The sequence below is a fragment of the Aquarana catesbeiana genome, linkage group LG09 (assembly GCF_042186555.1).
Source record: "Aquarana catesbeiana isolate 2022-GZ linkage group LG09, ASM4218655v1, whole genome shotgun sequence".
NCBI classification, from domain to species: Eukaryota; Metazoa; Chordata; class Amphibia; order Anura; family Ranidae; genus Aquarana; species Aquarana catesbeiana.
This window is the reverse complement of record NC_133332.1, coordinates 220,586,666-220,602,703: the sequence shown is the minus strand read 5'-3', so window position 1 is coordinate 220,602,703 and position 16,038 is coordinate 220,586,666. Positions and strand designations below refer to the sequence as shown.

General features: G+C 43.5%; 1 protein-coding gene across 3 annotated transcripts in view; it reads right to left on the bottom strand.

Moving 5' to 3' along the window:
• The window catches only part of LOC141108288 (uncharacterized), a 44,511-nt gene that overhangs the window by 6,821 nt on the left and 21,652 nt on the right, over nucleotides 1–16,038 (bottom strand). The window lies entirely within an intron of this gene.

The following is a 16,038-nucleotide window of genomic DNA, read 5'->3' as shown; positions in this document are numbered from 1 at the left end:
TCCAGCAGGGGTGGAGAAGAGTCTTGCCATACACTGTGAGACAGAGACTTGCAGAGCTGTGCTGTGAATTGACCAGCTGTCTGCTAATTTATAGCACCCACTCTGACATGCATTTCAGGCTGGTTTTATCACGTCAGAGAACTTGACTGAAGTTGTCCTGTTGATAACAGCAGAACGGAGCAAGAGACTGCCACAGAACTTAGAGCTTTGGGGAGAGATTAAAAAAAACACTGCATATATATGTGCCCAGCTCAAATTTCATGAATCGGGTTTACATTCACTTTAAGGTAAAAACATAATCTGTTCTTTTTTGAGCAGCCCTCTGGCTGATCCAAAAAAAAAGGAGGCTATTATGTTCATGTTCTGAAAGGACAGCGCTGTTGCTAATAAAAATGTACCTTATACAATCACTCCTGATATAATTGCAATACATCCACATAAATGTGCCAATACTATGAACATATATCGTAGTGTCATGTGCATATGAATTTTTCATATAATAACCATAATCTGTGTAACATAACAAAAATCTAAATATATATATATATATATATATATATATATATATATATATATATATATATATATATACAGTATCTCACAAAAGTGAGTACACCCCTCACATTTTTGTAAATATTTTACTATATCTTTTCATGTGACAACACTAAAGAAATAACACTTTGCTACAATGTAAAGTAGTGAGTGTACAGCTTGTATAACATTGTAAATTTGCTGTCCCCTCAAAATAACTCAACACACAGCCAATAATGTCTAAACCGCTGGCAACAAAAGCGAGTACACCCCTAATGGAAAATGTCCAAATTGGGCCCAAAGTGTCAATATTTTGTGTGGCCACCATTATTTTGAAGCACTGCCTTAACCCTCTTGGGCATGGAGTTCACTAGAGCTTCACAGGTTGCCACTGGAGTCCTCTTCCACTCCTCCATGACAAAGTCACGGAGCTGGTGGATGTTAGAGAGCTTGTGCTCCTCTACCATCCGTTTGAGGTTGCCCCACAGATGCTCAATAGAGTTTAGGTCTGGAGACATGCTTGGCCAGTCCATTACCTTTACCCTCAGCTTCTTAAGCAAGACAGTGGTCATCTTGGAGGTGTGTTTGGGGTCGTTATCATGTTGGAATACTGCCCTGTGACCCAGTCTCCGAAGGGAGGAGTTCATACTCGGCTTCAGTATGTCACAGTACATGTTGGCATTTGTGGTTCCCTCAATGAACGGTAGCTCCCCAGTGCTGGCAGCAGTTATGCAGCCCCAGACCATGACACTCCCACCACCATGCTTGACTGTAGGCAAGACACACTTGTCTTTGTATGCCTCACCTGGTTGCCGCCACACATGCTTGACACCATCTGAACCAAAGGACATGGTTCCAGTAATCCATATCCTTAGTCTGCTTGTCTTTAGCAAACTGTTAGCGGGCCTTCTTGTGCATCATCTTTAGAAGAGGCTTCCTTCTGGGACAACAGCCATGCAGACCAATTTAATGCAGTGTGTGGCGTATGGTCTGAACACTGACAGGCTGACTCCCTGCCCCTTCAACCTCTGCAGCAATGCTGGCAGCACTCATATGTCTATTTCCCAAATACAACCTCTTGATATGATGCTGAGCACGTGCACTCAACTTCTTTGGTTGACCATGGCGAGGCCTGTTCTGAGTGGAACCTGTCCTGTTAAACCGCTGTATGGGCTTGGCCACTGTGCTGCAGCTCAGTTTCGGGGTCTTGGCAATCTTCTTATAGCCTAGGCCATCTTTATGTAGAGCATTAATTCTTATTTTTAGATCCTCAGAGTTCTTTGCCATGAGGTGCCATATTGAACTTCCAGTGACCAGTATGAGAGAGTGAGAGTGATAACACCAAATTTAACACACCTGCTCCCCATTTACACCTGAGAACTTGTAACACTAACGAGTCACATGACACCGGAGACACAAATCGGACACAATTTAAAGGGCCCCTCCCTGTCCTCTGACCCTCAGTTGTTTTATGTTTCCAGACCCTCCAGGAGCACACCGCAATGTTTGTTGTTTTTATATAGGTCTGGTAACTGTGGTTGGTGGACCCCCCTTCTGTTGGCAATATCCAGGACTGGTTGTGGCCATGTCTGGGGTGTTTTTCTATGTTTATAGACCGAAAAGGGCCCCCTGTATGTATTGGGTTACTTGCCTCCCTGGTGGTTTAGCAACGGCAACTCCCTTCCATTTACAGCCTCTAGTTGTGTGGAGAGGCATCTTCCTCGTGTCTTCCCCGCTTTGGGTGTACCAAAATGGTGTCGGAGGACTTCCGGTGACGCGGCAAGATGGCACCGGAAGTGACATGACACTTCCTGGATGCTGTTTTCTTAAAGAATCTCGGCGTGGTACAATGCAGGGGACTCGCTGCTTTGGAAACAGTCTGCCAGACGCAGGGCAGACTAGTTTAGCAGTGCAGCGGCAGTCAGGAGTCTCACCAGCCGGCTTACGTTCTCCTCTATGGAGTCTGAGGACAGGACTGAGGATGGAGCACCCACTCGAGTTGAGCCAGCGGCGGCATCTGGGTCTAATACTGCCCCCAAGCTAAGCCCTTCTCTGTGGATAAGAGCTTCTGCAGGAGGGGGGGGTCTGTATAAGCCTTTTTTATGGTTTTGTTTTCTGTGTTTTTCTAGGTTGACAAACATGTAAAGAAAAAATGTGGGAACTGTAGAGCCATGCTTTCTGATAGTTATAAAAAACTATTTTGTGAGGATTGTATTCCGTCAAAGGCAGGTTCTGGGTCTACTGCCTCTTTAAAGGAGTTGATGACTTCTATGAAGAAGGTAGTGGCCTCTTTTCGGTCCTTTAATGACAGAGTAGCCAGGCTAGGTCCTTCCACTTCTATGCCTGTGACTCAGGAGCCTTCAGTCTCAGCTAGATCTCTACCTCTTAGTGTCAAAGACTATTAGTTCACATAATGTTTCTGACCTGGAAGTAGGTGAGAATCCGGTATCTACATCTGATGAGGATACTGGTAGCTCAACTAGGTATCTTTTTTTCCAGTTGAAGATATTGACTAAATATTAAAGTCAATATATACTTCTGAACAGATCAAGATGCCTCAGCAAGCCCAGTCTGTTCAGGATAAGATGTACAGAGGTCTACAAGGATGGAAATCTAGCTCTTTTCCTGTACATCATTCAATCAAGGATATGATCCTTTCTGAGTGGTAAGAACCTGAAAGAAGGTCGTTCCAGTCTAGACATAAGAGAAGGTTTCCCTTTCAGTCTGATTTTGAGGAGGTTTTTTTCAAATGTCCTAAATTAGATGCTCCTATGTCACAAGTATCTAAAAAGTCAGATCTTTAATTTGAGGACTCTGGAGTCCTTAAGGATGGATAGAAAGGCCGACTCCTTATTGCGTAAGGCCTGGGATGCCTCTGCTTTTTCTTTAGGACCAGCTGTAGCATCCACCTGTGTTGCTAGGAATTTAGACGTGTGAGTCCAATGTCTGGATGACCTTCTCTCCTCAGACAACCCCATAGAGGAGATCAGGGATTCTCTACCCCTTATTGCCAAGTCCGTTCCTTTTTTGGCTGATGCGGCAGCACATTCTGTAAAATCTTTTGCCAGAACATCAGCACTCATTAATTCAGCTAGACGGGCCATCTGGCTAAAAGCTTGGAAAGGTGATCTTACCTCCAAGAATAAACTTGGCGGCATACCCTTTGAGGGCAAGCTCTTATTTGGTTCTTCCTTAAAGGAAGTCCTAGCTCGTTCCTCTGAGAATAGTAAACGGTTTCCATCTTCTCAAAAGAATAAGCCCCAGAATAAGAGGCCTTTTCATGGTTTTCAGATTTTTTTAATTTTAAGACCAATAGGCAACATACAAAGAAGAAGTGGTCATTTAACAAAGACAAGCAAAAGGGGGGGGGGGGGGGCACTCTTTGCTCCTTCAGCCCTACCAAAAATCCCCAGTGACGCCAGAGCGGGGGTAGGAGGGAGGTTGTCCCATTTCATCAAGGAATGGGCAGAGATTACCGCCAATCCTTTTATCCTCCAAATGATAGAAAGAGGTTACAGGTTGGAATTCAAAAACCCCCCACCCCAGAGGTTTTTTCTTACCCATCTGCCGATGGACCAAGAGAGACGGCAGGCCATGGTGAACCTGATTGCGATGTGGGAAATGGAGGGGGTTATTTCTCCCGCTCCGGAAGATCAAAAATTCAGAGGATTTTATTCTCACGTCTTTCTGGTAAGAAAGGCTACTGGCATTTTTCGGATGATCATCAATTTAAGTGTCCTGAACAGATTCATAATCTACAGATGATTCCGGATGGAAAACATTTATTCTGTAAGGATTCTGTTAATACAGGAGTGTTCATGGTAATCCTGGATCTTCAGGACGCTTACCTTCATGTACCAATCTGCCAGAATCATCAAAAGTTCCTCAGATTTGCAGTTCTCATGGAGAACGGTCCAAGTCATTGGCAGTTCAGAGCCCTCCCTTTTGGTCTCTTGGCAGCACCAAGGATTTTCACAAAAATCATGGCCGAAGTCATGGCCTATTTTCGAATATATAGGGTATCGATAGTTCAATATTTAGACGATTTTTTGGTCTTTGCCCGAGAGAGAGCCTTGTTCAGGATCTGCAATTGATCTTGCAGTCCTTTCAGAAATTGAGGTGGAAGGTCAACCAGCAAAAGTCTTGTCAGGTTCCCTCCCAGAGCATGCCCTTTTTGGGTTACCTAATAGACACAGTTGCCCAAAAGATTTGTCTTCTGGAAGAAAAGATTTTAAAGATTCTTCTCTCTGTGCAGAACTTCAGGTTGCTCCCACAGGCCTCCCACCATCAGATCATGCAGTTATTGGGCTTAATGACTGCAGCCATTCTGGGGGGGGGGGGGGGGGTGCCATGGGCTCAATTGCATTCCAGCCCCTTCAAGCGTTTCTTCTGCATCATTGGGATTGCAGAAAAGCTCTTTGAATCAGCTCATACAGCTTCCAAGAGAGGATTTTCTCAATCTGTCCTGGTGGGAGCAACGGGAACATCTGCAGGGAGGGAAGGACTGGGCACAGTATTTCCCAATGAAAATTACTACAGATGCCAGTCTGTGGGAGACTAGCTACCAGAGGAGGCATGCCAGTCATCGAATTTCAGAGAACTGTTAGCAGTGGGGAAGGAAGGCTTTAACCACTTGAGCCCCGGACCATTATGCTGCCTAAGGACCAGAGGTCTTTTTCCAATTTGGCACTGCGTCGCTTTAACTGCTAATTGCGCGGTTATGCAATGCTGTACCCAAACGAAATTTGCGTCCTTTTCTTCCCACAAATAGAGCTTTCTTTTGATGGTATTTGATCACCTCTGCAGTTTTTATTTTTTGCGCTATAAACGGAAAAAGACCGAAAATTTTGAAAAAAAATGATATTTTCTACTTTTTGTTATAAAAAAAATCCAATAAACTCAATTTTAGTCATACATTTAGGCCAAAATGTATTCGGCCACATGTCTTTGGTAAAAAAAATGTCAATAAGCGTATATTTATTGGTTTGCGCAAAAGTTATAGCGTCTACAAACTAGGGTACATTTTCTGGAATTTACACAGCTTTTAGTTTATGACTGCCTATGTCATTTCTTGAGGTGCTAAAATGGCAGGGCAGTACAAAACCCCCCAAATGACCCCATTTTGGAAAGTAGACACCCCAAGGAAATTGCTGATAGGCATGTTGAACCCATTGAATATTTATTTTTTTTGTCCCAAGTGATTGAATAATGACAAAAAAAAAAATATTTACAAAAAGTTGTCACTAAATGATATATTGCTCACACAGGCCATGGGCCTATGTGGAATTGCACCCCAAAATATATTCAGCTACTTCTCCTGAGTATGGGGATACCACATGTGTTTGACTTTTTGGGAGCCTAGCCGCGTATGGGACCCCGAAAACCAATCATCGCCTTCAGGATTTCTAAGGGTGTAACTTTTTGATTTCACTCTTCACTGCCTATCACAGTTTCGGAGGCCATGGAATGCCCAGGTGGCACAACCCCCCCCCAAATGACCCCATTTTGGAAAGTAGACACCCCAAGCTATTTGCTGAGAGGCATATTGAGTCCATGGAATATTTTATATTTTGACACAAGTTGCGGGAAAGTGACACTTTTTTTTTTTTTTTTTTTTTTTTGCACAAAGTTGTCACTAAATGATATATTGCTCACACAGGCCATGGGCATATGTGGAATTGCACCCCAAAATACATTCTGCTGCTTCTCCTGAGTATGGGGATACCACATGTGTGGGACTTTTTGGGAGCCTAGCCGCGTACGGGGCCCCGAAAACCAATCACCGCCTTCAGCGTTTTTAAGGGCGTGAATTTTTGATTTTACTCTTCACTGCCTATCACCGTTTCGGAGGCCATGGAATGCCCAGGTGGCACAAAACCCCCCCAAATGACCCCATTTTGGAAAGTAGACACCCCAAGCTATTTGCTGAGAGGCATGGTGAGTATTTTGCAGCTCTCATTTGTTTTTGAAAATGAAGAAAGACAAGAAAAAACTTTTTTTTTTTTTCTTTTTTCAAATTTCAAAACTTTGTGACAAAAAGTGAGGTCTGCAAAATACTCACTATACCTCTCAGCAAATAGCTTGGGGTGTCTACTTTCCAAAATAGGGTCATTTGGGGGGGGGTTTATGCCACCTGGGCATTCGATGGCCTCCGAAACTGTGATAGGCAGTGAAGAGTGAAATCAAAAATTCACGCCCTTAGAAAGCCTGAAGGCGGTGCTTGGTTTTCGGGGTCCCGTACGCGGCTAGGCTCCCAAAAAGTCTCACACATGTGGTATCCCCGTACTCAGGAGAAGCAGCAGAATGTATTTTGGGGTGTAATTTCACATATTCCCATGGCATGTTTGAGCAATATATCATTTAGTGACAACTTTGTGCAAAAAAAAAAAAAAAAAAAAATTTGTCTCTTTCCCGCAACTTGTGTCGCAATATAAAATATTCCATGGACTCGACATGCCTCTCAGCAAATAGCTTGGGGTGTCTACTTTCCAAAATGGGGTCATTTGGGGGGGTTTTGAACTGTCCTGGCATTTTATGCACAACATTTAGAAGCTTATGTCACACATTACCCACTCTTCTAACCACTTGAAGACAAAGCCCTTTCTGACACTTATTTTTTACATGAAAAAGTTTTTTTTTTGCAAGAAAATTACTTTGAACTCCCAAACATTATATATTTTTTTAAAGCAAATGCCCTACAGATTAAAATGGTGGGTGTTTCATTTTTTTTTTCCACACAGTATTTGCGCAGCGATTTTTCAAACGCATTTTTTGGGGAAAAAACACACTTTTTTAAATTTTAATGCACTAAAACACACTATATTGCCCAAATGTTTGATGAAATAAAAAAGATGATCTTAGGCCGAGTACATGGATACCAAACTTGACATGCTTTACAATTGCGCACAAACGTGCAGTGGCAACAAAATAAATACATTTTTAAAAGCCTTTAAAAGCCTTTACAGGTTACCACTTTAGATTTGCAGAGGAGGTCTACTGCAAAAATTACTGCCCTCGATCTGACCTTCGCGGCGATACCTCACATGCATGGTGCAATTGCTGTTTACGTTTGACGACAGACCGCCGCTTGCGCTCGCCTTAGCGCAAGAGCAGGGGGCGACAGGGGTGCTTTTTTTTTTTTTTTTTTTTTTTTTTCTTTATTATTTTTTTGCTTTTTTATCTTATTTTTAAACTGTTCCTTTCATTTTTTTTTTTTTTTTAAATCATTTTTATTGTTATCTCGGGGAATGTAAATATCCCCTATGATAGCAATAGGTAGTGACAGGTACTCTTTTTTGAAAAAATTGGGGTCTATTAGACCCTAGATTTCTCCTCTGCCCTCAAAGCATCTGACCACACCAAGATCGGTGTGATAAAATGCTTCCCCAATTTCCCAATGGCGCTATTTACATCCGGCGAAATCTAAGTCATAAAATGCTCGTAGCTTCCGGTTTCTTAGGCCATAGAGATGTTTGGAGCCACTCTTGTCTCTGATCAGCTCTATGGTCAGCTGGCTCAATCACCGGCTGCATTCTCAGGTTCCCTGTTGAGACAGGAGAGCCAGAGGAAAACACGGAAGACGGTGGGGGGGGGGGGGCATTCCCTCCCACGGCTTGTAAAGGCAGTCTAGAGGCTAATTAGCCACTAGGATTGCTTTTACATGAAAGCCGACCGCTGGCTGAAAAGAATGATACCAAGATGATACCTAAACCTGCAGGCATCATTCTGGTATAACCACTCAAAGTTGTGAATGGCGTACCTGAAAACAGTAAAGTATAAATAATTACATACCTGTAAAACAAACATGATAAAACATAATAACAATAACAATAAAACACTGCAGAATAGAATACAGTAAAAAAAGAGCAGAACAATAGAGAGAGAGAATAGAGAGAGAGAACAATAAAACGACAACTATTTTTTTTTATTTTATATATATATTTTTTTTTTTACACTTTTTTTGTAACTAACTTTTATAACTGTAACGGTTCCAGGTTCGGGTCTCTCAAAATGCGATGGCATCTTGGGAGACCCTGTGAAAGTGTGCCTAGTCTGTGCAATGCTGTACCCTACGCTAATACTCAACTAGTGCATGGTAGCGTTCAAAACATTCACCAATGCAAAGACCAGGATTGTCAGGACAGGAGGGACAATAATAGTGGGTGTCACGCCTATATCCGCGCTTGCTGCAGACACAACATCTTTTTTGGGGGGGTTCGTTGGGTAGCGGTACCCGGGAGGACATAAAGAAAATGCCTCTCATGCAGCTGACTGCATTTGGTTGGGGATGTGAATGGGGGAAGTACGGGCGCTGCAGAAGCGGTGTGTTCCCAATTAGGATTGGCGAATGCAGCAGGAAGGGCATTATGGGCACGACGGCCTGTGTTTGTCTTCTTTTTGGTGGCAGCGGGACACTACTTGTGCTTGCCACCTCACCAGCTTGAACTGCACTTATGGGACTCGCCACGTCACCAAGTGTTACTGCAGCGCTGGTTTGACTACGACCGGGGTGTACTAGGCCGCTGGTGCTTGCCAGTTCAATAAAAAGCTTCCAAAAAAACTGTTAGCGATCGCAGGGATCAGGCCTGACTCTGCAAACGCTGCAGTTATGCGTTTAGTGTTTTGTAAGTGACAGTGATCGATCGATACTGCACTTGGGTGGGCTGGGCTGGGCCGGGCGGAGGGCAAAACGCAGGTGCTAGCAAATATCTGGGCTAATCCCGCTAACACTGCGTTTTTGGGAACCCTAAACTGCTGGGGACGCTAGTATAGATCTGATCGGATCAGATGTTGATCCGTTCAGATACTGTACCACTAAAGGAGGCGTATGCTGCGTGCGTGGGTGTTAGTGGTACTGGCGCTAACCTGACGCTGCCTGGGGACGGTGCTTGCTAGTTCACCAAAATGCTACCAAAAAAACTGTTAGCGATCGCAGGGATCAGGCCTGACTCTGCGAATGCTGCAGTTATGCGTTTAGTGCCTTGTAAGTGACAGTGATCGATCGATACTGCACTTGGGTGGGCTGGGCCGGGCGGAGGGGCACAACGCAGGTGCTAGCAGGTATCTGGGCTGATCCCGCTAACACTGCGTTTTTGGGAACCCTAAACTGCTGGGGACGCTAGTATAGATCTGATCGGACCAGATATTGATCCGATCAGATACTATACCACTAAGGGAGGTGTATGGTACGTGCGTGGGTGTCAGTGGTACTGGCGCTAACCTGACGCTGCCTGGGGCTGGTGCTTGCCAGCTCACCAAAATGCTACCAAAAAAAATGTTAGCGATCGCAGGGATCAGGCCTGACTCTGCGAACGCTGCAGTTATGCGTTTAGTGTTTTGTAAGTGACAGTGATCAATCGATACTGCACTTGGGTGGGCCGGGCGGAGGGACAAAACGCAGGTGCTAGCAGGTATCTGGGCTGATCCCGCTAACACTGCGTTTTTGGGAACCCTAAACTGCTGGGGACGCTAGTATAGATCTGATCGGATCAGATATTGATCTGTACAGATACTATACCACTAAGAGAGGCGTATGCTGCGTGCGTGGGTGTTAGCGGTACTGGCGCTAATCTGACGCTGCCTGGGGCGACGCATATCACCGCCGGGCGACCGGGGGGCTAAACCTTTATTCGGTAATAAACGGCGGGTGCCCTGACACTATAAAAAATAAACAAACTAACCAGCGTCACCCGTAACAGTTATACGGTGATCAGTGGTGAAAGGGTTAACTAGGGGGCAATCAAGGGGTTAAAACATTTATTAGATAGTTTATGGGGGTCCCTGTCGCTATAAAACGCTGACGGCGAACCTAAATATTTACCTCACTAACTAGCGTCACCAGCGACACTAATACAGCGATCAGAAAAATGATCGCTTAGTGACACTGGTGACAGGGGGTGATCAAGGGGTTAAAACTTTATTAGGGGGGGTTAGGGGGGTACCCTAGACCTAAAGGGGGGTAATACTAACTGTCCCAACACTGTAACTGTCACAAACTGACACCAATGCAGTAATCAGAAAAAAAAAAAAAAAAACTGCTGGTGTCAGTTTGTGACAGGGAGGGGGGGGGGGTGATTGGGGGGCGATCGGGGGGGGGATCGGGGTGTTTTGTGTGCCTGGCATGTTCTACTGTGTTGTGTAGTGTTGGTGCACTTACATTGATGTCTTCTCTCCTCGGCGCTGCAACGGAATACCGAGCCGAGGGGAGATGACATCATTTCCTTTGCTGCTGTTTAGCATACAGCAGCAAAGGAAGTAATCTGATTGGCCGGCGGCGATCGCGAGGGGGGGGCCACGAACGGATGGCCTCCCCCTCACCTCCGATCGCCGTGGGACAAAACGGGACCGCCTCGGGCACCGGGGGGTCACCCGCGGGAGGCAAATCACGTACATGTACGTGATTTTGCCTGCCCGTGCCGCCTTGCCGACGTAAATCGGCGTTAGGCGGTCCTTAAGTGGTTAATTGCTTTGTAGGAGAGGGTCAATTCAAAATTGTTAAACCAGTAGATTCTGTCCTGGGCAGAGAACAATGTCTCTTCAGTCAGGGCGGTGCATATCAGTGGGACGGCGAATGTTCTGGTGCACTATCTGAGCACAGTAAACATCAATGCCAGCAGTTGGGAACTGAATCAAGACATGCTTCATGAGATCATTTTAAGGTGGGGTGTTCCCAGAGTGGATCTTTTTGCATCCAGTCTCAACAAAAAACTACCGTCTTTCTTCTCGCTGGAAAGAGAGACGCAGTCCTTAGGGACAGAGGCGCTCTCTTTCACTCTGGAATTTCACTCTAGCCTACGCCTTCACTCCATTTCCTCTCTTATCACTGGTAGTTCAGAAGACTGTTCAGGATCAAGGAGAAGTTATCCTGATTGCCCCTTGGTGGCCCAGGAGGAGTTGGTTCTCCTCGCTGAGAGCACTCTCAATAGAACCCCCCTGGCACCCGCCAGGGCGGAGGGATCTTCTCCGTCAGGGGCCAGTACACCAGCCAAATCCTCAGGCCTTCCATTTGACGGCCTGGAGACTGAGCGGCGCATCCTGCAGCTAAGTGGGTGCTCAGAGAGGGTTATTGAGACTATTCTGGACAGCCGTAAGATCTATGGGAAAGTTTGGAAAACTTTTGTTTCCTGGCACAAGAAGACAGGAATGGATTATTTTTCTACTCTCTGTATACTAGATTTTTTGCAAAGGGGAGTGGAGAAAGGACTTTGTCAGCACCCTTAGGGTTCAGGTAGCTGCCCTGTCTCTGTTTGCAGAAAGAAGACCAGCTGAGAACCCTTTGCTCAAGAGGTTCCTTTTAGCCAGAACTAGATGTACACCCGGGGCTGTTAAACAGATCTGTCGTTAGTATTAAATGCTTTAACTAGGGCTCCTTTTGAGCCATTGCATGAGGCCTCCCTGAAATTGATTTCCTTAAAGATTACTTTTCTTTTGGCTATAACGTCGGGGAGAAGGATTTCTGATCTAGAATCTCTTTCCTGTAAGGACCCTTTACTGAGCTTTTTAGAGGACAGGGTAATGATTAGGCTCAATCCTTTTCACTTACCCAAAGTTTCTTCCAGCTTTCACAGGTCCCAGGAGGTAGTTCTTCCTAGTTTTTGTTCCTCCCCCAAGAATGCGGAAGAGGAAAGATTTCGTTTTTTTGGACGTGAAAAGATGCCTTCTGCTTGATCTACAAAGGTCTAGTGAGTTTAGGAGATCCTCCCAACGCTTAGTGTTGTTCAGTGGCCCCAAAAAGGCATCTAGAAGTTCCATTTCCAGATGGATTAGGGAAGCAATTTGTGAAGCTTACAGAGCGTCAGGTCACATCCCTCCTTCCAGAGAAAGAGCTCATTCAACGAGATCTTTGGCCACGTCATGGGCAGAAAGAGCGGGAGCATCATGGGAAGAAATTTCTAAAGCTGCTTTCTGTTACTCCTCTCATGCATTTATCAAGCATTATAGAGTCCAGATGCTCTCTAGCCAGGACCTCTCCTTTAGTAGGAAAGTACTTCAGGCTGTCGTCCCTCCCTAAGGTATAGAATCTTGCTTATCCTCTTGAGTAGCTGTCCTGGAAGATGAGGGGGGGGGGGAACCCCCCTTAGACTTACCGGTAACGGTATTTCCATGAATCTTCCAGGACAGAGTCTATATTCCCACCCTATTCTGTATTCACTGGTCTTTTTTTGTTTTCCTGGTGGTGGTTTTTTAGTGAGTTTCTGTTATTCCTCTGCCGAGTGCACTTTTGGTGGAGGTTTACTTGATCTTCAAACAACTGAGGGCCAGAGGAGAAGGAGGGACCTTTTAAATTGTCTGATTTGTGTTTCCTGTAGAGGGCGGAGCCAATCATCTCTCAAGTAGCTGTCCTGGAAAATTCATGGAAATAGCGTTACCGGTAAGTCTAACGGGTTTTCTTCCACCACACCACAGTGTCATGACTGGGAACAGCCATAAATGGATCAAAATTCATGAACTCATGTCAATGATTCGGTGAGCTCATCTCCATCACTCTGATACCTCCTCCCATCCTCCCAATGCTGCTTGCACTGCTTGAGAACTTGTACTATTTCTCCCTACTTTAGTCTGACCTCTGCTATACAAGACTGCAAGAGGTTGATACCAAGTCAAATGTAGGTATTTACTCTTCTTGCTTTCAAAAAAAATATTTAAAGATGTATAAAAACTGTATTTACAGAACTGCATGCATGTTGTAACATGTTGCATTTCAGTAACGCAAAATTTACAGCATTTCTTACATATTTATTTTTCCTAGTCCCTTCAGTGCTAACTCCTGGCAACCCCAATGTCCCTACTGGATGCTGCAGTAACACAGGGAGAGCTTTTATTGGCGCTCTAGGTTTAACGAAAGAGTAGCTTTAACCACTTCCGCCCCGGAAGGATTTGCCCCCTTAATGACCAGGCCATTTTGTGCGATACGGCACTGCGTCCTTTTAACTGACTATTCCGTGGTCATTCGACATTGTACACAAACAAAATTGATGTCCTTTTTTTTCCCACATATAGAGCTTTCTTTTGGTGGTATTTGATCACCTTTTTGCAATAAAAAAAAATAAATAAAAAATTCCAAAAACAAATTTCTTCTTCAGTTTAGGCCAATATGTATTTTACATATTTTTGGTAAATAAAAAAATCGAAATAATATATTGTATATTGATATATATATTGTATATTGATTTGTTTGCACAAAAGTTATAGCGTCCACAAAATAGGCATATGTTTATGGTATTTTTGTTTTTATAATTTTTTTTTTTTACTAGTAATGGCGGTAATCAGTGATTTTTTTTTTTTTTTTTTTTTTTAGAGTGACTGTGACATTGCGTTGGACAGATCAGATACTTTTTTGGGACCAGTGACATTATTACAGTGATCAGAGCTAAAAATAGCCACTGATTACTGTATAAATGTCACTGGCAGGGAAGGGGTTAACACTAGGGGGCGATCAACGGGTTAAGTGTTCCCTAGTGAGGTGTTTCTAACTGTGAGGGGAGTGGATTCACTGGGAGTAGAGTGATATATCGCTGTTCCTGATCACTAGGAACAGCAGATCTCTCTCTACTCCCCTGTCAGAACAGGATCTCTTTGTTTACATCGACAGATGCCCATTCTGGCTCTCTGTGGAGCGATCGCAGGTGGCCGGAGAACATCGTGGCCGCCGGCCACGAGCATCGGTCCCAGGGGTTGCGCGCGCCTACTATTGCTCTTAAAGCGCCCGACGTATAGCTACGATTCCCGCAGTCGTGCCAACCTGCCGCAGTATACCCACTTAAGGACGAGCCTCTTTCTGAAATTTGTTGTTTACAAGTTAAAAAACATTTTTTTTTTTTTTTTTGCTAGAAAATTACTTAGAACCCCCAAACATTATACGTTTTTTTTTCTAACACCCTAGAGAATAAAATGGCGATCGTTGCAATACTTTCTGTCACACCGTATTTGCGCAGCGGTCTTACAGGCGCACTTTTTTTGGAAAAAATACACTTTTTTGAATTAAAAAATAAGACAACAGTAAAGTTAGCCCAATTGTTTTTATACTGTGAAAGAGAATGTTACGCAGAGTAAATTCATACCCAACATGTCATGCTTCAAAAATGCGCCCGCTTGTGGAATGGCGACAAACTTTTACCCTTAAAAATCTCCATAGGGACGTTTAAAAAATTCTACAGGTTGCATGTTTTGAGTTACAGAGGAGGTCTCAGGCTAGAATTTTTGCTCTCCCTCTTCCGATCACGGCGATACCTCACGTGTGTGGTTTGAACACCGTTTTCATATGCGGGCGCTACTCAAATACGCTTCTGCACGCAAGCTCGGCGGGACGGGGCGCGTTTAAAAATTTTTTTTTTTTTTTTAACCTTTTATTTTTTATTTTTAATAAACAGTATTGTGTCCTTTATTGAAGCAACATAAATAGTGAACCAATAGTGACGCTGAAACCTAATCAAGTGAAAAGAATGAAGAGAAACAATACATACACATATGTAACAAATTACATGTATATGTAAAGTGACATCTCTGAGTGTTCACCACACCCTCTGAACAGTGATCAGTATTGAACTTATTAATAATAACAATTGAAACTCATAGATAAAAGAGAATTGATATCGCACTCAATAAAGTGATCAAAAACTCAAAGTTTTACGTTATTACACTAGTGGAGCACTCTTATTATTATTACATTATATTATTTGGTTTTACGGAGATCGGAGATTTTCATAAACCCCTTTTGGTGTGGTTTAAAAGTGATTTCAGCCAAACACGAGAGTGGGAGGCATATTTAGCTGGTGAGTGCCTTTCTTACGGGGAGTGGAATCACTTGCACGGAGGTGTGGTGGAAGCAAAGAAAATCTACTGGATATTTCTTATAAGGACTTTTTGTGTGCATAAGAATTGTTCACATCAAAGACTTTGTGTTCACATTTTTTAAGACGTGTTTTCAACTATCACAGGGTGATAACAGTAGCGTAATATCACAGATCAGTTTAGCACTATTGAAGTCTGCTATTTGATTTTTTGATCACTTTATTGAGTGTGATATTGATTCTCTTTTATCTATGAGTTTCACTTGTTATTATTAATAAGTTCAATACTGATCACTGTTCAGAAGGTGTGGTGAACACTCAGAGGTGTCACTTTACATATACATGTGTTTTGTTACATATGTTTATGTATAGATTCACTTCATTCTTTCCACTTGATTAGGTTTCAGCGCCACTATTGGTTCACTATTTATGTTGCTTCAATAGAGGACACAATACTGTTTATTAGTTTATTTATTTAAAGTGGCAGTTTCAGGTATCACAGTTGTTTGATCCAGGAGCGCAGTGGTTGTAATACAAGTAAAGGAGGGTTCAACTTGTTTACTATCAGTTCTTGTGATTTTTTTATTTTTACACTGGTCATTTAAAAAAAAAAATTGTGTCACTTTTATTCCTATTACAAGGAATGTAAACATCACTTGTAATAGAAAAAAAGCACGACAGGACCTCTTAAATATGAGATCTGGGGTCAAAAAGACCT